Below are 26,271 nucleotides of genomic sequence, written 5' to 3'. Positions count from 1 at the left end.
CTTGCTTGTCTGGCGTGAGGTAGGCCATCTGGGTGGTTGTATCCAAGCTGGCACCCAGGAAAATTATTTGTTGAGAGGGTATTGGTTTCGATTTCTTTTTGTTGACTGTGTATCCCAGGAAGTTCAACAGTTTTATTACAAACGCCAGGTGCTGCAGTAGTACATCCTTGCTGTCTGCTTGGATCAGGCAGTCGTCCAGATATGGGTGGATTTGTATCCCTTGTAGTCTGCAGAAGGCGATTACTGATGCCAGGCATTTCGTAAACACTCTGGGCGCAGTAGATAAGCCAAAGGGCAATGCAGAGAATTGGTAATGGGTTGAACCTGCAAGAAATCTGAGGTATCTTCTGCAATCTTGTCTGATAGGGACATGCAGGTATGCCTCCTTGAGGTCCAATGTTACCAGCCAAGACTCCTTGTCCAGCATGGGAAGAAGCTGCTGTAATGTGAGCATCTTGAATTTTGGCACCTGTAGAAAAGTGTTTAGGATGGATAGGTCTCAGATCTTTGTCTTTCCTTGGTACCAGGAATAGTCTGGAATAAAACCCTTGACCTTGTTCTTTTGCAGGTACCTCTTGAATTGTGTCCATGAGAGCTGAAACTTGTTTTTGTGCCTCTGCCCTTTGATTTTGTGGCAGGTTTGGCATGCCTCTCATTTTTGGAAGGGTGTGAAAGTGGAACTTGTAGCCTCTGTCTATAATGTCCAGAATCCATTTGTCTTTTGTAACAATATGCCAATTTTTTGAGGATAATGTCAGTTTTCCGCCCAAAGGTGCTGCCATTAAAGCTTTGCTTGGCAGGTGTAGGGGGAAGTCATTGTGTCTGTGTTCTGAAAGACTGTGATCTATCTTCTCCACCTCTTGGGGTTGGTGCTTGCCACTGTCTGGCTCTGAAAGATCCTTGAGGTTGCCCTCTACCCCTTGGATGCCTGTATCCGCCCCTTTGAGGTCTGTCCGTGGCTGGAAAGGACCAATTTTTTGAAGGCCAGTTTCTGCTGAAACGTGGAGGCTGTACCTGCAGAAAATCGTTCACTGTTTGCATTGATTTCGCTTTTTCCTCCATTTTCTTTAACACTTCCTCAGCTTTAACACCAAACAATACATCTTTTTGAAGAGGTGCATCTAATAATTTAGCTTTGACATGATCTGGTAAGGTTTGCTCTTTGAGCCAAGCATGTCTACGTATAACAGACCCCGTAACAGCAGCTCTACATGAGGCCTCTAAAGCATCAACACCACACTGCAAGGTATGTTTACCCACTTGCTCTGCACCATGCAACAAATCCTGCAACTCTTTTAAATCTGGTTGTTCTGGTTGTGTCATCTTGCTTTTTAGCTGAGATATCAAAACTGTTGATACTTTAACATATGGAACTGACAGTTTAATGCCCTCATGGTTAAAGTGGCGAAGTGTACACCTTTTTCCCCACCTTTCTAAAGCTCTGGAATCTCTCTCTGAAGGTAATGGGTTTTTAGCAGTAGAGGCCTTAATTCCCTTGGGACCCTGTGAAATAGTTTCTGGGTCAGCAGTATGCTTTTATATAGGAACTGGTGAGAATCAGGAACCCGGTAATACCTGTCTGGTTTAACAGGAGCTGGAGGCAAAGAATCAGGATTAAGGCTGGCTTCTGTGTACACATCATCCAATATATCTAAAACAGGAGGGATAGCCAGAGGCCTATGCTGGGGGAGCAGAAGAAATTCCCTGAGCCTTTTCTTGGAATCTGAGTAATCATGGCCTTCACAGTGAAAGTGTTCCCTCAATGTATGCAGGGTTTCCCCAAAAGAGAAGTCCTCAGGGGGACCGAGGAATAGACTCCTCTGCATCAGAGTCTTCGAATGGAGAATAGGCATAATCCTGGTCCTCAGATAGTTCTGAGGTAATAGAAGCTTGATCTGAGGAAGGGAAATCTTCCTCTAATCTGGGCCTTTTGTCAGAGGGGGGTTGAGAACCCCTGATAAGAGTAATCAAGTCCTCAGCCATTTTAAGCATCTGTTTTTTAGGCATGGTGTCTTGAGAGGGTGTCTGAGGAACCTGTTTTTTGGTTTTCCTGGCTGTTTTAGATTTAGTGAAGGCTTTAATAGTGAAGGATGAAGGCCTGAAGACCCCTTGAGAAATGGCAGGCCTGTCTAAATTCTGAGTTTCCCCGCCTGGAGTGACGTCGGTATCTGTAGTAGGAATGGGGGCCGAGGAGCCTGCGACCTCGGGTACTGAAGACACCGGTAATGCATTATCATTGGTACTCAGGGGCTGCGTAGGCCTTAGCGTGGTTTCAGTAGGTGGTGCGGACCTCGTATGTCGGTCCTTACCTTTGCATTTTTTGCTCAAAACTGGAGTCTGAATATCCGACGACATAATATAATTAAACTTTTTGCCAAAAAAGTGAAAGGCGAACTCCGCCCGACGCTTAATAGTGCGTTTGTTGAATCTAGCACAAAAACGGCAGGCCGAGACGTCGTGGTCTGGGCCTAAGCAAGGTATACAGAAAGAGTGGAAATCCTTATGCGGTATTTGCTTCCCACAAGAAATGCAATTATTAACTTTGTCTGACATCGATCTGAGGCAAGAAAAGTTTCCCCAACGGGGTAAGAAGACTTCGGCTGAAATACTTTTGTAAATCTCAGGAGCTGGCCGACCGGCACTTGCGAACTGCTTCTGCTTCGGGCACCACGCGGCAAGAAAGACTGAAGAAAATAGCATTGGCTGCCTCTTTTATACCCCTGCCGCACTGACGTCAGGGAAGAAGCGACGACAACCGACGCCTGACCTAGACTTTGGAATTCGGCTGACCGAGGACCCGCCTGACGGCAGGATAACCCATCTGTTATGACTGCAGCTGTATGCACGATGAACATCTAAATTATTTAAATCAAATTTTTCCTCACAAGAAGAAACTACATGTTCATACTTTCACAATTAATCATAACTAACATAGGAGCCCAACAATTCAAAATTTTGAAAATTACAGTTGCAGAAGAATGCAATTTTCCCCCATACTTATCAATGATTTTCTCACCCTTACCACAAATGGCAGGATTGGAATTAAGTGCTTAGAAGCAGTGGGATAAACTAAAGCTATAGCTGCTGGGTCAGGCTTGGGAAAAATATACAAAAACTTAAAGAATGAGGGACTTTATATATCCTATCTGCTTTTTAAGGGTAGCTGGCTGTTTTGAAAACTACAGGCAGTAACACACACCTCCTCTAAAATACTGAAGAAGAATGGCTGTAGGTTCTGAAAACTCCTTCACTAGCAACTAATGGTATGTTGAGGGAATGAGAACCCTCCATGTTCTCCCAGTAAAAACATTGGCACTTTCTAGCAATAGTCTCGGGGAAAGAAATACCCCCAGAGAGAAAATCAGAAACGGAGCTCTCCTACGAGTCTGAAACAGAAATCTGAGAACAAAACCCAGTATCTGTCCCTTCATGTTTTTGCTTAGATTCAGAATCTTGAATCTCTTCATGAAAAGAGGTATCCTGCTTTTACCAGAAACCACTTTAGACCCAGACCCAGTAAACTACTCCTATCTAAGGAAATTTGAGGCGAAGACACATGCTTAGTTTTCGGTTTCTTTTTGACTAGAAAAAGTAGGGTCATTTGTGTTACTAATGACAGCAACAGCTTCCCCAGTGATGGGAACAGCATTACAACACAACAGGCCTTTCAGTCCTGGGAGAGGGAGCAGGAAAAACACGGTCTCTTCCTTACCCACTGAGGGGATCCCAACAGCCGCAGGGGACATAGCTAACTCACGGTCCATTATTCAACAAAAGTCCGCAAATAGGTGGAAGGAAAAATTGTACTAAAAACACAAACTGACACAAAGGATGTGAAAGACTCATAATTAATAAATGTTAAAATGTAGAATACAAATTTTATTTAAACAACGGTTAAGTGCTTCGTCCACTTAATATGATGACTGACTTCTTCAGAACCCTGAAAAAGTCAGTTTAAATAAAATGTATATGCTGCATTTTAACATTTATTAATTACAAGTCCTGCACGTCCTTTGTGGCAGTTTGCCGTTTGTAACTCAAGGTCCATATTGACTGTCAGCACTACATTAGAGGGATCTGGGGTAAAAGATGAGTGGTCTAGAGGTACAACAAATGGCCACAGCAGTGTGACCTACCTGCAACTGAAACAAACTGCTAGCCTGCTGTGGTGGCAAAGGCTGTTTGCTCAACTTTTTCTCTTTGTGGCTGAAGGATTGGCCATGGGACTGGTAGTTTGTTCCATGATCAAGCCAAAAATGGTACTGCTTTCCAATATATATATATATATATATATATATATATATATATACACATATATATATATATATATATATACACACATATATAGATATATAAAAATAGTCACTTTTTTAAGGAGAAAAAAAAAGTGCTCCCGTTTAAAAATTATGATACAGTCATGTGCCAGTCCCTTAAAACACAAAATTCTGAGCTTTAAAATATCAATTTCCTCTTCAGGAAAGTTAAAACCCAAACAAACATTTAGAAAATATAAGGCTTTCCTTGAAAGGGAACTTATCTGTACAGCAAAGGAACAGCACCATGCCAACTGTCGATCCTCACAAACCTTACAGGAGAGTACTCACCAGTGGCAGTAAAGGTCTGAAGGGCATGCCACCCAAACTTGTCTAGTTAGGTCAGCTAGAGCTGCCTGACAGTTTGTGTGTGTGAAAGGTATCCTGAAGCTTTGGAAGTTGGCTGGCTGTTATATGCTTGACAGGATATAACCCATAAGCAAAGGCTAATGCAGCAGTGATCAATATGATGAACATCACCAGATCCAGGAACCTACACCTTGCCAGCTACATTAAAAAAAAGACATGCTAGCTGGGCAGGTATGCGTCTTAGAGGCTCTTCCTCCTCTGGAACAGGCTTCCCATCCACTTGGAGGCAGACTTCATCCCTGCACTTACAAAAGAAACTTGGAGTCAAAATTAATATCAAGTCATGTTACTGAAGCTCAAGTAGCTAATGCAATATCTGGAATGATTATTTGCTTTGTAAAGGACACAAAGAAACTAGTATAATGCATATTTTAGCTGCTTATGCAGGAATGTTGCTTAAATTAAATTAAGACGGATCCAACTGAAAACGTGCAAAACTTTTCATATTTCTGTGATTTTGCAGCAATGTAGCATTCATACATATTCTTTGTTCTAAAGCTGCAACTAACAATTAGCTACTGGAAATCCACTACAATAATAACATGGATCAGCATGCACATACACTTAAAATGGTTTCTGTCACTTTTGAAGCCTCCATTATCAATTAATCATATCTTCAAAAGAACATTACAAAAAGCACTACTTTGACAACCCATTTCTTCTTTGTACTGCTGTTATGGGACAAGTGCAGTTTATTTATATGTATATTAACTTCAGTTTATTAATGATGCTATAATAGGATTGTTAAAAAGCAAACATAATTTGTATGCAGGGCTGGGAAAAATACAGCTTCATAAGCCACAGTACTGCTGTCTTTTAAACTGCATTCTTTTAGTATGTAATAGAAGAGAACAGTACATGTTGCAGTTGCTACAAAAGGAATTTGCAGCCTGACTCCTCCAGGCTAGGAGTGCGTTGTTGCTAGGTCAGGTTTGAAACATTCAAGGTCAGAAACAAGATCCCTTGGAAGCAGCTGGATCATGTATAGGAAGGTGTTCACGTGAAGTCTGAGGCGAAAATCACGAGAGATGAGGATATTTGCAAAGTTTTCTATAGGACACAGTCACTGTAACGTAATGAAAGTGTATGACCAGGTTTGATAAGAAAATGTATAAAAATGTGGTTTGTCTTTGTTCAGAGAGAATATTTTGACATCTGCTATGAAGACAGTCGCCCAGCGTTGTAATAATAAAATTTTTGTTTGCACATCCTAAAGTGTTGTTCCTGACTAAAGGCATACAAGGTAAATTCTTAATGTTATTTATTTGACTGTAACACTGCATTCCTATGCAATCATCTATACGAAAATAAAGTGCATTACTTTTCATTTTTTCTTGCTATATTCTCCTAGGCTATTAACAGCAAGCAGGCACAATGAAGACCATTTCAGCCATTTAAGCTGTTAACTAGACTACAGTCCATGCGAGTCAACCAAGGCTCCTTCTGGGCCCTCTCTACGGGTATGAATGAGAGACAATGGAAAATGTCAATCTCTGCCTTCATAAAAACACACCGCTCAGTAGGAGTTAGAGGAGACTTTCTCAAATTTATGGTCACCCACAGAGACCACAACCAAAGAAGCATTCCCACACACACTTGTCAGGAACTCTAGGATAGGGCTATTAAGAGCCTGTCACCCATTATGGGAACTCCAGAAAAGTACCATCCTTAGTAGGGATTCAGCCATCACAGTCAGGAGAGTGATAACAGGAATGGTTTGTAATAGGCAATATGCCCATCCAGAGTGAATGTGGGGACTCTCTTATGGGGAAAGTAATATCTTACTATAACAGTAGATGTCCTACTTCTCACAGGTGCAGTATTCCTTATACCTTGGATATCCTACAGAGGACAGTCTAACGTCTGAAAAGCATACAAAAGCCTTCACACCTTTCTGGCTTTGTACATTAGATGTCTTGCATGCAAGGCATAAGGTACGTATTTCATGTACAGTGCCCAATCCTCAGAAATTAAGTACTCCAGGAGAACCCCACCAACCCCATAAAAACAACATGCCATCCAGGAAGGGAAATATGAAATAAGGAGGAAAGAAGAAACCCCTCAGTCAGCAATAGAGCAACAGAAAAAGAAATGAAGGCAGGATGGAGGGATCGAATACTGCAACAGTGAAGAGTAGGACAGCTACTGTTTTGGAAAGATCTTGCACAACTGTACAATGTCCTTCCTTATCACTGCTGCAATATTCCTTATCCCTAAGAGAGTGAAAAAGCTACTGGAAACTATGGGGGGAGGCAGGCAAAAGCCCAATCCATGAAGGATATCCCTAGCAGATCCTACCCTGGCCCTGAAAGTTATATCCAACTTGTAATGCTCGGTAAAAGTGCAGGCAGAAGACCAAGCGGTAGCAGCTTCTACGACAGATCTGGTGCTTATTTCAAGGATCTGGATATTAGAAGAGGCTATTGCCCTGGTAGAGTGAGCACGAACAGGAGAGGAGTGCTGATTGCCATGAAAAGTATAACAAAAGGAAATGGCCTTAGAGATCCAAGAGGTGAGGGTTTGCTTAGACACTCCAAACCAAACTTCCGGAAGGGAAACGGAAACTTGAGCAGATTTTCTGATGCATTTAGTCTTATCCAATACCCAAGCTGTCTATGGAAATCCAAGATGTGAAGTTCCTTCTCACTAGCAGATTGTGAAAAAGGGGAAAAAGGAGGGAAGGTAAACAGACTAATTCAAGGACAAATCATTAATCTCCTAGGGCATAAAAGAAATATTATTATAGAGAGAGAATCTGTCTTTATGAAAGAACAAAAAACAAGAAACCTCCATGAGATCTTGGAGTTCAGAAACTCCACTGGCACAAAGAGCCACCAATACAGTATTCCAAGTACGATATTGCAGGGAAGAAAAGGCAGGATCAAAAGGGGGCAGAGTCAATTTTTCAAGCACAAAATTAAGGATCCCAAGAAGGATGAATAGGCTTTCTTGGGTGAACTGTAGGAGTTCAGAACTAGAAGCCATTGGTGGACTCAAAGACAGACTGGCAGAAATGGTCGACAACTTTAAAAGAATGTCAATCCAGTATCCCGCAATTCACACAAATAAAAACGGGCCTTAGGGACCCCTACAGAAAAATAGTCCTGGCCATACTTGAGACAACAAACAGAAACATCCATTTAGCCATATAGGATTCTCTAGAAGTGGGTTTTCTGGCCTCAGAAAATTGGTGCCCAACAGGAATCAAAACTCTACTACCCAGAGTGTCAGCTGAAGTGAAGACAGGTAAGGATGAGTGACAGACACCTCATATTGTGCAAGAAGATCCATTCTGCGAGGTTAACTTGTAATGACTATCCCTGGCCAGATAAAAAAGAAGGGAGAACCGGTGCTTTTTGGGCCAATACAGAGTCACCAGTAAGAGTTTTGGTGTGTCCAACATGATCTTGTGTAAGATCCTGAGAATCAGAGAAGAGGATAGGCATACAGCAACATTCCCTTCCAAAAAAAGGCATGGTGTCCACTTTCCAAGCCAAAAAACTCAACTCTAGAACAAAACAGAAAAAGTTGTTTGTTCAGAGGGGAGGGCACCAATGTACAATGTCCAGAAACACCTCTCTGTGAAGATCCATTCTTAAGGATGTTTCCTGGACCTGCTCAAAGAGTCTGCCACTAGACTGTGCTCTGAATTGATGTAAACCACCTAAAAAAGAGATTATGGCAAATCCCAAGCCTGAAGGACCAAACTGCAAAGATAATATTTTATGCCCCTCCTGCTTGTTGATGTAACACCTCACTGTGGTACTGTCTGTAAAAAAAAAATCTTTAGAGGACCAGGAACTCAAAGGGAATGAAAGGCCTGAAAAGCTAGGATTAGACCACTCATCTCCAATACTGACATGGTCATACAACTATTGAGGAGACCAAAGACCCTGGACTTTCAGAAGCACCCTTGAAGATCTCTTGAGTAGAAAAAGGCAGAAGTGGTTGAGGGAGTTTTACTGAACCACCAGTGGAGTTTGAATGTGGAAAAGCAGGACTGGAAACTACAGAGGGTAGCAAAGTTCAAGGCTACCAGTCTTGAGATACCATTTGAACTTTCATATGTGCAGTTTGGCAAAAGAAACCATGGGAATAGCAGATGTCATGAACTTCATGGCTCGGAGAAATTCCCTTGCAGGGAAAAGCTGGAAGAGGAAGGCATGGAAATAAGCAGTCAAAGTGAGGACTTGCAGATCACCACAGATAAAATCCCATACCATACCCTAGCCAGCTATAGGTCACCTCCATGTACCAAGAGGCTCACAATTCACATTTGGACCTACTGGAGGCATTTACCATCCAACCAAACACCCTACTCATTGGAGACTTTAATTACCTCCTCTGCAGACTGGAAATCCTACACAGACTCTAATCTACAGGCATATAGATTCCTGGACTTCATAAATACAAACACCCTTGATCAAATATTGAAAACACCCCATGCAGGCTCAAACATATTAGACCTCATGATTACAAATATGGGAGAAGGCTGCATCCCCCCAATGTCTCATCTTCTCTGGAAAGGTCCGACAATAAAGCTGTCTCCTTCGAAATCAAAACAGACTCCATAATCCTGCTAAAACCAGTAACAGGACCTATTCCAAGGCAAATTACCTTTTATTAAGTGATGGACTGTCAAAAATGAATGCCCCTCCAAACCCAAAGAACACAGCAGCCAGTGTGGAATTTATCTCAGAAATTCTGTACAACCATGTCAATGGCTGCCTCGAGGCTGCTGTACCTACCAGAAGTAAGCCAAGGACTAAGCCTAGAAACAAACCACCATGGTGGCATCCCAAATTAAAACGTGATGTACAACAAAATGAAAAAATATGGCAAAAATCAGCAAGGGTAATTCCCATAAAAATAGAACTTTCTCATCAAATAGGCAACTAAGGGGGTCCAAGCAAGTCAAGTAAAGCCATACGGTCTTCTACACCTATTTGAGAAACCTCAAGGGCAGCATACAGCAATGTGCTGAACTGGTGCTTAAAAATGCCACATTCACCGAGCCTTGTGATATAGCAAACCTGTTAACAGACAAATTCAGTTCCAACTAACTCCCTCACCCCCAACCAAACCCTCAAACATAAAACCCCTCCAGCTTACAACTAGGAAGCGTGTACTGACTGCACTCATTAAAGCCAAGACCATGGCCTCAGTGGGCACCAATAACATTCCAGGATGCCTCCTGAATAGTATAAAATATAACTTATAAGAATCCCCATTGTCAATTAAATATCATCTTAAAACAAGCTTTGTGCCACATGAAAGGAGGACTGTAATGGTCATCTCCCTTCGTAAGGGAGGACCTTCAACAGATCCTGGAAACTACAGACCCATTAGAGTCTGACTAGTGTCATTTGCAAAGCAATGGAAATGATCAAAGATATAGGAGATCTCCAGACACTGGATCCATCCCAGTTTGGATTAGTCAAAGGAAGATCATGCTTACTAAATCTGGTGGGCTTCTTTGAAAAGGCCATTAAGGCCATGGATGAGGAGGAAAACGGTGCATACTGCCTGCTAGATCTGGCTAAAGCATATGTTACAATACCCCAATTGGGCATTGTCAACAAACTTATGTAACTAGGTATAAACCCCTTTCTAACATGCTGGACAGCTAGATGTCTCACTGATGGGACCCAAGAGGTTAGAATTGGTGAGACCACCTCCATGAAGAGGCCGGTCATCAGTGGAGTCCCCCAGGGATCTGTACTGGGCACAATCCTCTTGGGCATCTACTTCTCGGATGTCGAGGCCAATGTCAAAGGTTTTTGGCTGACCAAGTTGGCAAATGATTGCAAACTGGGAACAATCACTGAATCCACCCAAGACGTGAATGACACCCTTCAGAAAGCAATGCAGACAAATGCTTGGTGCCAAAGCCATGGCTTAAAACTCAGTTCCAAGAAATACATTATAGTACCTTTTGGGAAGTCTACCACCCCAGGTAACTAAGTCATCAATAAAACACCCTTAAAAGTTGATTCACTAGTCAGAGATCTGGGAACTCATGTAGACAGTAACCTAGCTTTCGACCAGTATGTGTCCATGGCAGTAGGAAAATCCTACTATGATGCCCAACTTCTACACAAGGGCATCACATCTAGGTCCACAGAGGTCATCATGCCACTACACTTGATTCTCAACAGACCCTTCATAGAATATAATGGACTCTTTAGTATGTACCTCATAAGCTCATGGGTGAATACTAGGCTAACTGCCCTGAAGGGCCATTTTAAGCCTATCCAGTAACCCAGGGTTAAAATCAAACCCTGTACCTTGCGTCTTTGGAGTAAAGACCTTAACTATTATGCCAAACCTACCTGACCAGACAGATGCAGAAAATGGAAAGCCCACAAAGGTTCTTTACAAAAAAGGGTACACAATGTTCTACACTGATCACTTCAAAGCACTGTCTTTACTCTGCATCATACAGACTTCTGACAGGGTCCAGAGATGCCCTGTATGCCAGGCAGATATCACCTGTTTTGATGAACCTTTTGCACAACAGCATCAGAAGTACTAGATTAAAAAAAAAAAAATTTCTAGCAATATAAAAAGGACATGTTGGACAGATAGATATGTTTCTCAAAGAATTCCCATTCTGTGGAACAGGGTCCCCATCCATGTGAAGCAGAGTTCCCCCCATCCCGTTTTAAGCTCAACTTGGACCAATGGATGGTTAATCAGAAATTCACCCCTGGTCTGGTACCTACGTCTTTGATAGACAGAAGCATACAGTAGATCACCATCTACATAAATCAACTTTGTGGGTCACACTTGGTTGCATGGCTAGTTTTACAAGGGCCCTAGTGGCTGTTTACCTAGTGTACACATATGAACCTAAGGAAGAGATTCCAGCATTGGAATGGTCTTAATCCCGCAACCCAAAAGAACTTGGTCCTGTGCGGAAGTCAACACTGACTGAGTGAGACAAAGAGCAAATCCCACACTGCTCAGGAGAAGCATAGCAAAGTGCAGATTCTGAAGAAGGTGCTGCTGAAAGGGTGCTTGAATCAGGTGGTCATCCAGCTAAAGGAATATTTGCATTCCCTGAAGTCTACAGAAAACTAACACAAGGGGCATGCATTTAGAAAATACCCTCGGAGCTGTATAAAGACCAAAAGGCAAACGAGAGAACTGACAATGAGAGGAAAAAAAAAAAACTAGAGAAATGTAAACATTCCCTGAAGAGATGGTGAACAGGAATATGGAGGTAAGAGACCTTCAAATCCAGGCAGACTAGAAAAGCCTGAAGAAGAGGTAGAGGGAAAAGGGTCCAAAGAGAACAACCAATGAAGGAACTTTGCAAAAGGCATGGTGATAGGACAGGTCTAGAATGGGCCTGTATGTTCTCTTTCCTGGAAACTAAAAACATTCTGAAATAAAAACATGTTTCCGAAATAAAAACATATTCCCTGTTGTATAAACAAGGGAAGAGGGTGCTTGGTTCCCTGTTCCACCAGACTCCACATGACCAGAAGAAAATGAGGAAGCTGGCATGGAGGAGGCTGACAGACTAGAAAATGGAGGAAGTGACTGTCAAAGTCATAAAACAACAGTACTGGATGATGGAGAGAATCAATGTGTCGGTGGTTATCTGTTGCCAAACATGGAAGGAAAGGGTTAGGAAAGGGTTAGTCTAAAGGACAGAAGAATCTGTCCAATGGGGAGGGTAGCCTGGATGTCAGATAGAGGCAGATTTGTCTGGTAAAAGTTTTTTAGCCCATAGAACTCCTGAGTGGGCTTATTTGGGAAAATCCACTTGGAAACCCTCTTACCTCTAGCAGGTTGTCTAGGCCGCCTACAAACAAAAGAAAATTTTGAAGGATAGTTTCTCTGGAACTTGGGTACTGGATAAACAACAAAAAAATGTTTTCAGGTCCTGCATAACCTTGCCTTTATCCTGCAGGGTTTTAAACAATTATGCAGCAGCAGTGCCAAAAGGATTCTGATTATCTAAGGGAGAATCTAAAAGTCTGACTTCAATATCCACAGGCAAAGCCTTTAGCCACAATCGGGAAAATCTCATCATGACAGAGCCAGACATATCCGCCCTAGAGAAGGCCTCAGTTATTAAAACCAGGTTTCAGTGGCTGTTAAAACTTCCTGATACAATACAATACAACTGGGAGCAACCCAAATTGCCAAAATGCATCTGTTCATACTAACTTTTTGCCAAAAATAAATTCAGTAGAAGAGATCACTCCCAAGGCCTCATGATAATGCAAGGATGTCAGAGTTAATTACATAGGTTCATAGGATGGTACTAGGCCATCGGCCCTAGGGCCTATACAAGCCTAGCCATAACAATTCCCTGGCTACATCTTCCCACAATATTTACTTCCCTGGACCCCTGTCTAGCAGGGCCACCGACGTGATCCCTGGGGTGAATTTCCCATCTCCCATCCAATCTTTAAGGTTCCTTTTGAAGAGGGCCAAAGAGGCACTCTGCTTGACATGTATGCTCAGTCTATTCCAGAGACTGGGGAATCTCTGGGTCATAATTAGAAGAAGCCTCAGCCTAACTTGGGGGCTTTACGGTCTTCAAAATGAAATAAACCCTACCACATTTGGTGAACTGTTGGTGAAAATCACTAATTTTGCTCACTTTCTTGGCTTTTGCAAAAATAAGTAAAAAGCCCTATAAAGCAAGCATGACAAAAGGAGTCAGTGGACACATCTGACTTGAAGTATGTGACTTACTGGTGAAAGTGGTGCCCTGCCAATTGCCTTGTTTCATTACAGTGCAAAAAGCAGACAAAAACTGTGGTAAATATTAAAAAACACTGTACCACTCTTCATGCTATACAATAGACTAGAATAGCAACTAGAATAGAATAGCAACAATGGAAGCTTGGAGTATCTTTACCTGTTAAAATTTATGCAGCTCCGCTAATACAAATGCTCGTCTTGTAGCAAGTGTGATGAAACCAAACAAAATATTCTGGACTTCAGGCAATGTCTCCAATTCTACAGTATTCCTATGAAGAGAAATGTGATTTGAATCAGAATTTAAAGTACAAATTATATTACACTAATCAATTCACTGTCTTGCATCTCTACTCAACCGACAACACTACTTCACAGAAAATCTGTACATAAAATGAAAAATTTCATAGTACAGGTTGAAATACATGCCGCCACACTTTAGATCACATCACAGACTACAATAAAATGTTTTGGCACGGCCAAATACAAGTTTTATAGTCACTAAGTAGCAGTTCTAACAAGGAAAAAGTACAGTTTTGTACCGACCATAAATGTAGATGTTCGAGTGCTAATACAGCTGCAGTCATAACAGATGGGTTTTCCTGCAGTCAGGCGGGTCCTCGGTCGGCCGAATTCCAAAGTCTAGGTCCGGCGTCGGTTGTCATCGCTTCTTCCCCGACATCAGTGCGACAGGGGTATAAAAGAACCAGCCGACACCATTTTCTTCAGTTTTTCTTGCCCCAGATGTCAGGTGCCCCCAGAAGGAAGGCAATACATAAATTTATGTAATAACGCAATGCAATATAATCAAAAAGAAACAGTAGTTGCAAGCAAATACACCATAAATGAATACCCCAATCAGGTTGTATGAGGAGGTGTTGGTCATTAGGCCTGTCCCAAGAGGGGAAGGAGGGAGGGAAACCTGGACTGCAGCTGTATTAGCACTCTAACATCTACATTTATGGTAGGTACAAAACTGTACTATGTTCATCGTGCATACAGCTGGAGTCATAACAGATGGGTAGAATCCCAAAGCTAAAAAAGGGGTGGTAGGCACTAGGTGGAACTAGGAGGAGCCAGGATGCCCTGCAAGACTGCAGTGGCAAAGCCTGCTCTAGATTTGGAGTATAATGGTAGGTGATGGTGCTTGGAGAAGGTATGCACAGAACTCCAAGTGGCTGCTTCCAAAATATCTTTGGTAGGAACCCCCCTGAGGAAAGCTGCAGATGTAGCTGTGGCCCTTGTGGAATGAGATCTGATGCCTGCAGGTACAGTTTTACCATGAAAAGAGTAACAAAAGTGTATGCAGTGGGCTATCCATTTTGAGATTGTCTGTTTGGAAATTGGCTTCCCTTGAGCTCCTGTAGCATAGGACACAAAGAGTTGCTCTGATTTTCTGAAAGGCTTTGTTCTGTCCAAATAATAATGCAGCTGTCTGTGGATGTCCAAGGAATGTAGTAGTCTCTCCCCTTTGTTTTGAGGATTAGGGTAAAAGGTAGGTAAGTGGATAGCCTGATTCAAAGCTACCCTGGATACCACCTTTGGCATAAAGGACGGATTGGTTCGTAAGGAAACTCTGTCCTGATGGAAAATGATGAAAGGCTGCACAGCCATGAGGGCTTGTAGTTCCGATACCCTGCGAGCTGAGGTGATAGCCAGAAGGAAGGCTGTTTTCCAGGACAAATATTACAGTTCTGGTGAGGCCGCTGGCTCAAAAGGAGGCAAGGTCAGTTTTTCTAGAATGAAATTGAGGTCCCAAGCAGGTACTGGTTGTTTCCTTGGGGGTTTCATATTCTTAGCCCCTCTGAGGAACTGTCTTAAGAGGGGGTGAGAGAATAAAGGAGGATCAGTGCTGTATTCTGCAGAAATGGCTGAGGCATGGATTTTGATGGAGGAGAATGAAAGTCCACTGCTTAGCATCTCAGCTAGATACTAATATTTGAGGTAAATTCAGTATTCCAGAATTCTGACCCTTTTTCTCATTCCAGGCACAAAACTGTTTCCATTTTGCGGAGTAAGCTTTTCTAGTAGAAGGCCTTCTGGCCTCCAAAATGACATCCTGCACCTCCTTGGAGAGTAGGGTCTGTTGTGAAGTTAAGGAATCTTCCATGCGGCCAGACTGAGTGTTTTCAGCTGACTGTAGAGTTTTGAAGCTGTGCTGAGTCAGAAGAGGCATTAGAGGTAGGATCCATGGTGGGGAATGCGTCCGGCTCCTCAGGAGTGGGTACCAGTGTTGTCTTGGCCAGTCTGGAGCAATGAGAATCATCTTTGGTCTGTCTGCTCTGGTTTTTAATAGAACTTTGGGCAGCAGAGGAAGAGGTGGAAAGGCATAAACTGTCATTGTTGTCCAACTGAAAGAGAGTGTGTCCACTCTCCAGGCCTGTGGATGAAAGGTCCTTGAGCAGAATTTTGCCAATTGGTGATTTTTGTGGGAGGCAAAGAGATCTATGTCTGGCCTTCCCCATGCTTGAATTATCTCTGTAAAAACTTGAGGATGCAACTTCCATTCGTGTGGATCTGTCATATTTCTGCTTAGGTTGTCTGCCAGCATGTTTTCCTTGCCTGGCAAGTACTGTGCTTGAAGTTCGATTTGTAATTCCAGAGCCATGTTCCAAAGAGACATGGCCAGCCTGCATAGGGGGTATGAATGGGTTCCTCCCTGTTTGTTTATGTACCACATTACTGTGGTGTTGTCTGTCCTTATCAATAGCTGACCTGGATGCAGGTGGTTTTTGAAAGCTATAATAGCATTTATTACTGCTAGCATTTCCTTTTGATTGATGTATAGGTGCTTTTCTTTTTGGGACCATTTGCCCTGAATGCACCGATCTGTCATGTGCGCCCCCCCAGGCGTAGTCCGAGGCGTCTGTTGTGATGACTTTATTTGCTTGAGGCTTGCAGAATGGGAGACCTGTGTTTCTTTGGCATGTTTGAGCCCACCACAGAAATTCCTTTTGAAAACATGGAATCAGTGGTATTATTGTTTCCAAACTGTGGCTGTGTTGAGACCATAGGCTTTTCAGGTACCATTGAAGTTTCCTCATATGCAGCTTTGCACATGGGATTAGTAGGATGCAAGATGCCATGAATCCCAGAGCCTGCAGGATTTTCCTTGCAGTCAGCCTGGTGAAATTTGCTAGTTTTCTGAAGTATTGAGTTAGTTGCCCCTGTTTCTCTGGCGTGAGGTAGGCCACCTGGGTGTTTGTGTCCAAGTTGGCACCCAGGAAAATTATTGTTTGAGAGGGTATTAGCCTTGATTTCTTTTTGTTGACTGTGTATACCAGAGAATTCAACATTATTACAAAAGCCAGATGTTTCAGAAGTATGTGCTTGCTGTCCACTTGGATCAGTCAGTCGTCCAAGTATGTATTTGTATCCCTTGAAGTCTGCAGTAGGCAATTACTGATGCCAGGCATTTCGTGAATACTCTGGGCGCAGTAGATAAGCCAAAGGGCAATGCAGAGAATTGATAATGGGTTGAATCTGCAAGAAATCTGAGGTATCTTCTGCAATCTTGTCTGATTGGGACATGCAGGTATGCCTCCTTGAGGTCCAATGTTACCAGCCAAGACTCCTTGCCCAGCATGGGAAGAAGCTGCTGTAATGTGAGCATCTTGAATTTTGGCACAAGTAAAAATGTATTTAGGATGGATAGGTCCAAAATAGGTCTCCAATCTTTTCCCTTCCTTGGTACCAGGAATAGTCTGGAATAAAAACCTTGACCTTGTTCTTGTGTAGGTACCTCTTGAATAGCTTTCATGTCCATGAGATCTGAAATTTGTTTTTGTGCCTCTGCCCTTTGATTGTGTGGCAGGTTTGGCATGCCTCTCATTTTTGGAAGGGTGTGAAAATGGAATCTGTAGCCTCTGTCTATAATGTCCAGGATCCATTTGTCTTTTGTGACAATATGCCAATTTTTTGAAAATAATGCCAGTTTTCCGCCTAAAGGTGCCGCCATTTGAGCCTTGCTTGGCATGCAAAGGGGAAAGTCATTGGGTTTGCTTTCTGAATGGCTGTGAACTATCCTCACCACCTCTTTGTGTAGGTGCTTGCCATTGTCTGCCTCTAAACGATCCTTGAGATTGCCCTCTGCCCCTTGGGCACCTGTATCTACCTCTTTGGGGTCTGTCAGTGGCTGGAAAGGACCAATTTTTGGAAGGCCAATTTCTACTGAAACGTGGAGGTTGTACCTGTAGGAAATCTTTCACTGTTTGCATTGATTTAGCCTTTTCCTCCATTTTCTTTAATACCTCCTCAGCTTTAACACCAAATAATACATCTTTTGCAGAGGGCATCTAGTAATTTAGCTTTGACATGATCTGGTAAGGTTTGCTCTTTGAGCCAGGCATGTCTATGTATGACTGATCCTGTAACAGCAGCTCTACATGAGGCCTCTAAAGCATCAAAACCACATTGCAAGGTATGTTTACCCACTTGTTCTGCACTATGCATCAAATCCTGAAACTCCTTCAAGTCTGGTTGTTCAGGTTGTGACATTTTGCTTCTCAACTGTGACAACAGAAACTGTTGGTACTTTAACATATGGAACTGGCAGTTTAATGCCCTCATGGTTAAGGTGGCCGAGGTGTATACCTTTTTCCCCCACCTTTCTAAAGCTCTGGAATCCCTCTCTGAAGGTAATGGATTTTTAGCAGTGGAGGCCTTAATTCCCTTGGGGCCCTGTGAGATAGTTTCTGGGTCAGCCGCCTGGCTTTTGTATATTGGTGTGAGTCAGCAACCTGGTAATACATGTCAGGCTTGACTGGGGCTGGAGGTAGAGAGTCTGGGTTAAGGCAGGCCTCCGAATACACATCATCTAGAATGTCTAAGACAGGAGGTATAGCCAGAGGCCTGTGCTGAGGGAGCAAGACAAAATCCCTAAGCCTTTTCTTGGAGTCTGAGTACTCTTGGCCTTCCCAGTGGAAGTGTTCACTCAAGGTATGCAAGGTTTCCCCAAAAGAGTAATCCTCAAGGGGGGAGACAGAGGGAATGGACTCCTCGGCATCAGAATCTTCAAAAGGGGAGTATGAATGTTCCTGGTCATCAGAATGCTCAAATAATGGAGGCCTGGTCCAAGGAGGGGGATTCTTCCTCCACTCTGGGCCTTTTGTCCGGGGGGGGGGGGTTGAGAACCCCTGATAAGAGTAATCAAATCCTCAGCCATTTTGAGCATCTGCTTTTTAGGCATGGGGCCTTGAGAAGGGCCCTGTGGAGCTTGTCTTTTAGTATGCATGGCTGCTTCAGACTTAGTGAAAGCCTTAATGGAAAAAGAAGAGGAAGGTCTGAAGACACCTTGAGAGGTGGCAGACCTGTCTAAACTCTGAGTTTCACCGCCAAGAGTGGCTTCGGTATCGGTAGTCGGGGTGTGGGCCAAAGAGCCTGCGACCTCGGGTACAGTAGACACCGCCAATGAAGTGTCGTCGGTAGTCAGGGGCTGTGTAGGCACCTCACTGAGAACCAGATCACCTGTAGTCGGCTTAGGCGTGATGTCGGTAGAAGCCGTGGACCTCGTATGTCGGTCCTTATCTTTGCGTCTTTTACTCAAAACTGTAGTCGGAGTATCCGACGACATGATGTAATTAAATTTTTTGCCAAAATAGTTTTGGGCGAACTCTGCCCGACACTTAATGGTGCGTCTGTTGAATGTAGCACAAAAACGACAAGCCGAGACGTCGTGGTCTGGGCCTAAGCAAAGAATGCAGAGGGAATCAAAATCCTTATGCGGTATTTGCTTCCCACATGAAATGCAATTATTAACTTTGTCTGCCATCGGTCTGAGGCAAGAAAAGTTTCCCCAACGGGGTACTTAGCTTTCAAGAAGACTTCGGTTGCAAAATATTCGTAATCTCAGGAGCTGGCCGACCGGCACTTGCGAACTGCTTCTGCTTCGGGCACCGCGCGGCAAGAAAGACTGAAGAAAATGGTGTTGGCTGGTTCTTTTACACCCCTGTCGCACTGACGTCAGGGAAGAAGCGACGACAACTGACGCCGGACCTAGACTTTGGAATTCGGCCGACCGAGGACCCGCCTGACTGCTGGAAAACCCATCTGTTATGACTGCAGCTGTATGCACGATGAACATCTAATAAATTATATGTAGTTTTACTTGCCTAGCTGATGTATATAGTAAAAACTGCCTTTTTAATCAGATGCTAGTGTTGACTAAAGGAAAATCTAAACATAAAGCCCAATGATGCCGAATTTGTTCTGCATCACTTAAAGGTGAGAAAAGAGCAGCTGCGTAGCAACCAACCTGTGGAAGGTATAAAAGACTGTTTTGAGCCTGAGTATGAAGAAACGGCAAGAGTTGTACAAAAAGACAAGGAAATGCTTGTGAGCAAGTGTATGTGTGTGTGTGTGTGTGTATGTGTGTGTGTGCGCGCTCCAGGAACCAAACATTTGGAGGAGGGGCCAGACAAACTACAAATACAATTCTCAGATACCAGTGTCTCAGGTAAAATGCACATTTCCTATTCAGACCCTTCCAATCCATCTTAAAATGAAAGTAAAAGTTAACAGATGGAAAACATACTAGAAGCATGACAGACTACTGTCCACACGAGAGTTACCACTATGACATGAAAACATTACAAACATACCACCAGACTACTGCCCACGCTAGAGTTACCACCACGACATTCTGGCCCCTTTCAGTCACAGTTCCTTACAGCTGCCTCAACCACTAAAGTTTTTAATAGGGTTCGAAAGGTCTGCACATCTCTAACTTCTACAGTTATATTAGAGAATCCATTTCAGATGTGACTGATGAAATCACACAAAAATTGTTATATACAAGATCCCATGACATCCTTACTACAAGTCTGAGCTTCCCAGGTTTGTCCAACTTCTGCCCTGGCAGTGTAGACCAACTCGCCAACAAGAAGTGATCGGCTAAATGTTCGGCATCTTTCTTAACCAGACTATTAAGAAAATATAGCCTTAGGCTTGATGACACCAATATAAAAAATAATCAATAACCATAAGCTCAAGGCCACTCCTATTAGCATCTCTATACAAGAGTACTGTGTTTGTAATTAACGATCCATTACTAGCACAGAAGTCCAAAACCAATCCACCAATGAGGTTCAGATCAGGCAAGCAAGGCCTCCCAATTACATCAACAGAGGTTGTTCCACAATTCTCAAAGTCAGAGTTCAAATCTTCCAGAAAAAAAATCTAGAGTCAGTAGATGGATTCCAGCAAGAACTACAACCATGTTTTCCAAGAAGGATGAATACTCCAAATTAACTGTTTGGCGCATATGCATAAACAAAGAGATGCCTTTTGGGAAGTTGGCACCAAACCCACTGACAGCAAACTGAGTTACCGAAACCTGCCAAACAAAACAGGTGCTGAACCTCTGAGTAAAGAGCATATGCTTTATGCCCGCTGGTTCTGCCCCTCCCCTCACCTTGCGCGCGCACACACCTACACACCTACACACACACACACACACACACACACACACACACACACACACACAATCTACTGCTACAGATAAACTGCAATGCTGTACAACCACTGATAAAACAGAGTGAAAAAGGGCATGTCAATTTGAGGAGGTGGGATCGACAAGGCTGCATTCCAGTAAATATCTCTCACCAAAATTTAAATTTCTAACAGAAAAAAAAATGTTCTTTCTCAAGTTTAGTCACTCTGACACAAACCTCTCATCCAGTGGCACAAATTTTAGAAGTACTCCACAAACAGTTATTTTTTTTACTTATTTTACATTTGTTTACCAGATAGGCCAAATGGCCCTTTTTCAGCTGAGGCCCGGGGAGAAATGCTCCACAGAAAAATGAAAACACATTACAGAAATAACAATACATTGTGAATAAGAAGACATTATAACAAACAAGGAATTAAAAAACAATATTTATTTAAAAAACTAATTTCAATTACAACAATAAAAAAGCCTCAATTAGGTTATAACGAGTAAAGTGTTCTTGAAAACAATGAGCAAGTCTACAGAAGAGGATTCAGTAGTGGAAAAAGACAAGTAACAATTTAGATGCAAGATAGTGCGCAACATTTGTGAAAAGAAATGACTGATCAAATGCTGGACATTGATGGTATTGTTGGAACAAGAGGACAGAGAAAAGAGTAAGACATGCATTAGAAATGTACCAAAAACTGTGGATTATCACCACACAAACTCAATACCTCTCTCTCGAGAATTAGCAATAGAAAAGAAAGATTACCTCACTCAAGCAATCTAGATCCAGAATCAACATTGTTGTGCAAAGTGTAGAAATAAAGCCAGCTAAATCCATCTGCCACAAGCTCCATTCCCTTCCCTAGCAGGGAGAAAATTTTCCATGTTCCAAAAGTCAATCTGTTGCAATCCTACCAGTCATTTCACAGACCTCACACTGGACCCCCATTCTTCATCATGTAGACAATGAGCCTATACGATGGCTCCACTTTTTTGGAGCTGAACCTGTCAAGTCTGTCTGGGACACCTAGCCACCAGATTATTGTTGAACACCTCCACCAAGTCTGTCTCAAGGGATGAGCCCAGGTATCTCTATCACACTTTAGGTTGTCTAAGTGACCCATCATGGAATTGTATAATGCAGTGATCTGTCTGGCTCTTCTTCTCAGAGCAATCTGCTAAGGGTATGCAAATGTCCATTAGATCAAACCAGAATACATATCAGAGACTGACATCTGTCCGTCTAAAACAGTAGCTGGAGACTGAGTAGGTTCAGCAAACTGAGCAGGTCAAAATCCTAATGTCTACAGAGGTGCAGGAGACACTGACTTCAGACTAACTGATGCGGGAAAGAAAATCATAAAATGCTGAGCAGCACTGCAACCCCCCACCCCCCAAAAAAAAAAACTAACGAACAGGTGTACAAGATCAGGATGACATTGAGTTTTGTTCTCTAAATGTTTTAACGGGTACTGCCAGCTAGTCACAATTTATCTAGGGAGATCTGCAGATTAAGGGTGGTGAAGAAAGGGTGGGCTCAGCTTCTACCAAGGAGGTTTTGATTTGGTTTGCTAGTTCAACTACAAACAGTGAAAGGAGCTTAAATTTACCCTTACTCCTTTGCTGCAAAGTCTAAAACCTATTTCTTTAGCTGGATGCGAATCCACAGATATTTCACCTTCTCTACTTCACACTGTCTGGTTGACATAAGTTTTTTTTTTCCAAGCCAGAGGTTTACACAGCAAAATGTTTTGCTAAAGGAAGAGTAGTGTCTTCCTTTCTCAATCTGTTTTTCCTGGCTTTATGCTCAGAATAAGTGCAGTGACGACTGCTGTGCTGAGAAACTGAAGGTTTACACAATGATGAGAAACTGGCAACTTTTGATATAGCAAAGAACTAGGGAGGGTGGTATGGAGCAATGCACTGTGGAAGGATTAAGGAGACGGCAGTCTAGGAAAGTCTGACTTGCTGAGCTAGCTGATGCTGGAGTCACTAGTCCAGAGAATCATCAAAAGAACATCTTCTTTCTTAGATTTCAATCAGATCTGCAAAGAAAATCAAGCACAATTCAAAGGACTTTTACTACAAAGCAAGGTGCCATACAGCAGAAAAGATTCTACCCTGCAGAACTGGGAGAAGAAAAAAAAACAGGACACACAACACATTAGATACGGTGAATCTGCAACTGCTACACTGCTGTCAAATTTTCTAATACTTCAAATCAAGGATTAATGCTCATAATGGAACAAACTACCTAACAGAGCGACGCTATGGCCATTTTGGAAGAATGATAATTTGACTTTTCAGCACCTTAGTAAACTCTAAAGCTTGAACCTCAATCACAGACACAACCAGTCAAAGGGTAGCAGATTACAAAAAAAGACAGAACTGGTGACGTCAAAAAGCATCCAGCAATGTCGGCTAAATTACAACATATCAAAACACAGAAGTCATAATATATCCCAAATAATTCTGACAATTTTATTGAGGGGAAACCCTACTGGAATACTACACTTAAAAACACCCAAGTTTGCTCATCTTCAGAGAAAGCTGGAATAATCAGTAAAACTGACTACTTAATAAAGTGTGCAGAGCCCTCACTTGGAAAAAGGGGAGTAAAGGAAGTGTGTGACAATGCTGGGGGAATGGTGTGGAGGTTTTACCCATTTCTTTAAAAGAACTACCAGCAGTGCAATAATTGAATCATGTTTTGTTAAAGGCCAACAACTTTGCTAGACTAGCAGTTCACAGTACTATGTTTGTTCTCTAGTGCATTAGTGAGCTACGAGCCATACTGGTGTGAGCTCTGATAATTTTCTTAACATTTGGTTCTCCAATTTAGTTAACAGCTGGGATGCCTTCTTAGCAGCATTTGCTTGTCCATGTTGTTTTTATCCGTAGTATACATTTTTCTTCTACATTCCAAATATAAGTGAATTGGCAAGCCTCTAGATTGGCCAAGGGTATGTGTTAAGTGTGTCTGAGGGTGGAGTTTCTGCAAAAGACTAGCATTTTTAGGCACTGGCTCTCTTCCTTACATTAGCTGACTGCTAAGACATGTTCTGCCCCACCCCCAAAAAGACAATAAAGAGGTTATTGAAAAAATAAAGTAACAGTACACTACTTTCCAGGCTCCTTTAAGAGATTTTTAGGGAAATAGGAAGGTCCATAAAGTTACTATTGGGTCGCCGATATAAAGGAACAAGATCTAACAGGTCAGTAATTAATATCAGATTCTCACCTTTGAAGGGAAACTAGCTAGGCTTAAAATGGACTACATGGGAAGCTAGTACTTACCTATGAACCTGTGAAGGCTGCCAGCCTAGCCAGAGATAATTTTATAGATAATTCTGTCATTTGTAAATATGAATGTTGAACTACAGACTTGTTTTCCTAATTGAAAGAAAATGTGCATCACAGGCTTGTCTTAAATGGAAAGATGCCGTTATAAAAATGTGGCAACAGTCCTCTATACTGACCCAGTAAAAGCATGTTGTGACCCTTTGATCTAAAGTCGCTCCAGTCCATCTAGAAGAAGACATTCTTTCTATTGTTTTAACCAAGAGTTAAATTGCTAGATTTAAACATGCAAATGTATTTTTATTGCTCTGTTTCCTGACCAGCTGCAAGATAAAAAAGGGAGATGTTAAGAATGTAAATGCAGTTAATGTGTAGCCTGGGAACTCCAGCAAAGTGTAAAAGAATGATGTAATGTTTATCAGAACTGCAATTTCAATTTAAACAGAGAACCAGAGATTATTAAGCATTTTTGTCATGACCATCTAACTCACAGCACTGCCTGTTGTCTTTAAGTTATCTTAGACTTGTGTTTTCTTTTAGAGATGGTCTAATCTTTCTAGTTTCTAGCTTCTAGCCAAGTGTTTTTCTGTGATGTCAGAACTGTACTACTGAATTATTTTAAGTATTTCTGTGTGATCTCTGAACTCTTGACTAGCACTGCGCAGCAGAAAGTAGTGTCTTGTGGTTTTAATTATTTATTATTAAATATTTTAAAACCTTTTAACTGTGGCTGGTTTGTGTAGAGATAAGTAAAGCTCTACAGTACACTGCGTATTTATAGGTTCATAGGTAGGTACTAGGCTATTGGCCCTAGGGCCTATATAAGCCTAGCCAAAAAGGTACCCTGGCTTTCGCCACCCAAGAAAATTATTTTCCTGTGCCCCTGTCGAGCAGAGCCACAGAAGTGATCCCTGGGGTGAATTTCCTATTTCCCATCCAATCATCAAGACTTTTCTTAAAGAGTGCTAATGAGGAGCTCTGTTTGGAACAGACTACCTATCTATGTCAGAGTATGGGAAGTCTCTGGGACAGGAATCTATCCCACCAGCATGTTCTGTTTACTGTGGTGACAAGATTTAGGTCCCTAGAGCATGTAGCTCGGAGGGATTGGGATTTCTTTAAGTGGAGCATGTCCAACAGCTCTGGGTTTGACATAGCTTTGTATGTTAGGCAGAGATCGTCTCTGAATAGGCGATATGCGACTAGAGAGTTTACTGTCCAAGTCATTCCAAATAAGCCTTGACTGATTAGTCACACTTACTAATTGGATAATAATATTGCACAGTAATAATTGGGACACCCTTTTAAGGGCCTTTGAGTAGCTGATAAATATTAGCTGGGTGGTGGCAGTGATTTCTACTGTATAGTCTGGGTAAAAGGGGCACAGCTAGAGAACCTGTGCCAGCCTTCCCCAGAAGTGTCTTTGTGGTTGTATAAAAACTTATCTCAATGTGGCTGGGTGTCAGCTACTTGGGCAGGGACACGAAGCACTGGTTGGACAGAGAGGGTGCTGGAGATTTTAGCTTGCCCACTAGGCTGAGATCTGGACCCTATAGCTGTGCCAGTGGGGAATCTTACTGGGACCTGGAGAGCAAGGAAGCGACCAGCCCCGGACGGACTGTGATCGCCATGTGCTCTTAAGGGAAATTGCACTTTACTTTGTGTATTTGTTATTCTTTCCTCATATACGAGACGCCCTCTCTGGTGTTAGTGGTGAGGATTGAGGCTCCTTGATTGCTGGGTTAGGGGACGGGTGTCACAGAACAGTACAGTTTTGTACCTACCATAAATGTAGATGTCCGATAGACATGCAACTGCAGTCATAACATGTGGGTTGTCCTGCCTCAGGCAGCCCTCGGTCGGCCGGATTCCAAAGTCTGGGTCCGACGTCAGCTGAAGTCGCATTTCTCTCCGACGTCAGAGCGGCTGGAGTACATAAGCATCAGCCAATGCCATTTTCTTCAGTGTTTCTTGCCCCAGATGCCAGGTGCCCTCCAAGGAAGGCTGTAATCAAATCAGAAGACCAAAACAGGATTCCAAACAAGTAAATGAGCAATAAAACAAATACACCATAACAGATATCCCCAGCTAAGAGTAACAGGGATAGGAGTGGACCCTAGGCATAGAGGG

The 26,271-nt window shown here is 42.5% G+C and overlaps 1 protein-coding gene across 12 annotated transcripts in view; it reads right to left on the bottom strand.

Annotated features, from left to right (window-relative positions):
• The window catches only part of ADD1 (adducin 1), a 1,467,941-nt gene that overhangs the window by 1,250,872 nt on the left and 190,798 nt on the right, over nt 1-26,271 (bottom strand). For all 12 annotated transcript variants that reach the window (XM_044062916.1, XM_044062918.1, XM_044062905.1 and 9 more), the window contains exon 2: nt 13,564-13,675. The gene's annotated coding sequence lies outside the window, so the exon portion shown is untranslated. The remainder of the gene's footprint in view (nt 1-13,563; nt 13,676-26,271) is intronic.

Source organism: Protopterus annectens, chromosome 2.part1, assembly GCF_019279795.1.
Source record: "Protopterus annectens isolate FY-2018-M chromosome 2.part1, PAN1.0, whole genome shotgun sequence".
Taxonomy (NCBI): Eukaryota; Metazoa; Chordata; order Ceratodontiformes; family Protopteridae; genus Protopterus; species Protopterus annectens.
Note: the sequence above shows the minus strand (reverse complement) of the source record. Positions and strands in the feature narration are given on the sequence as shown.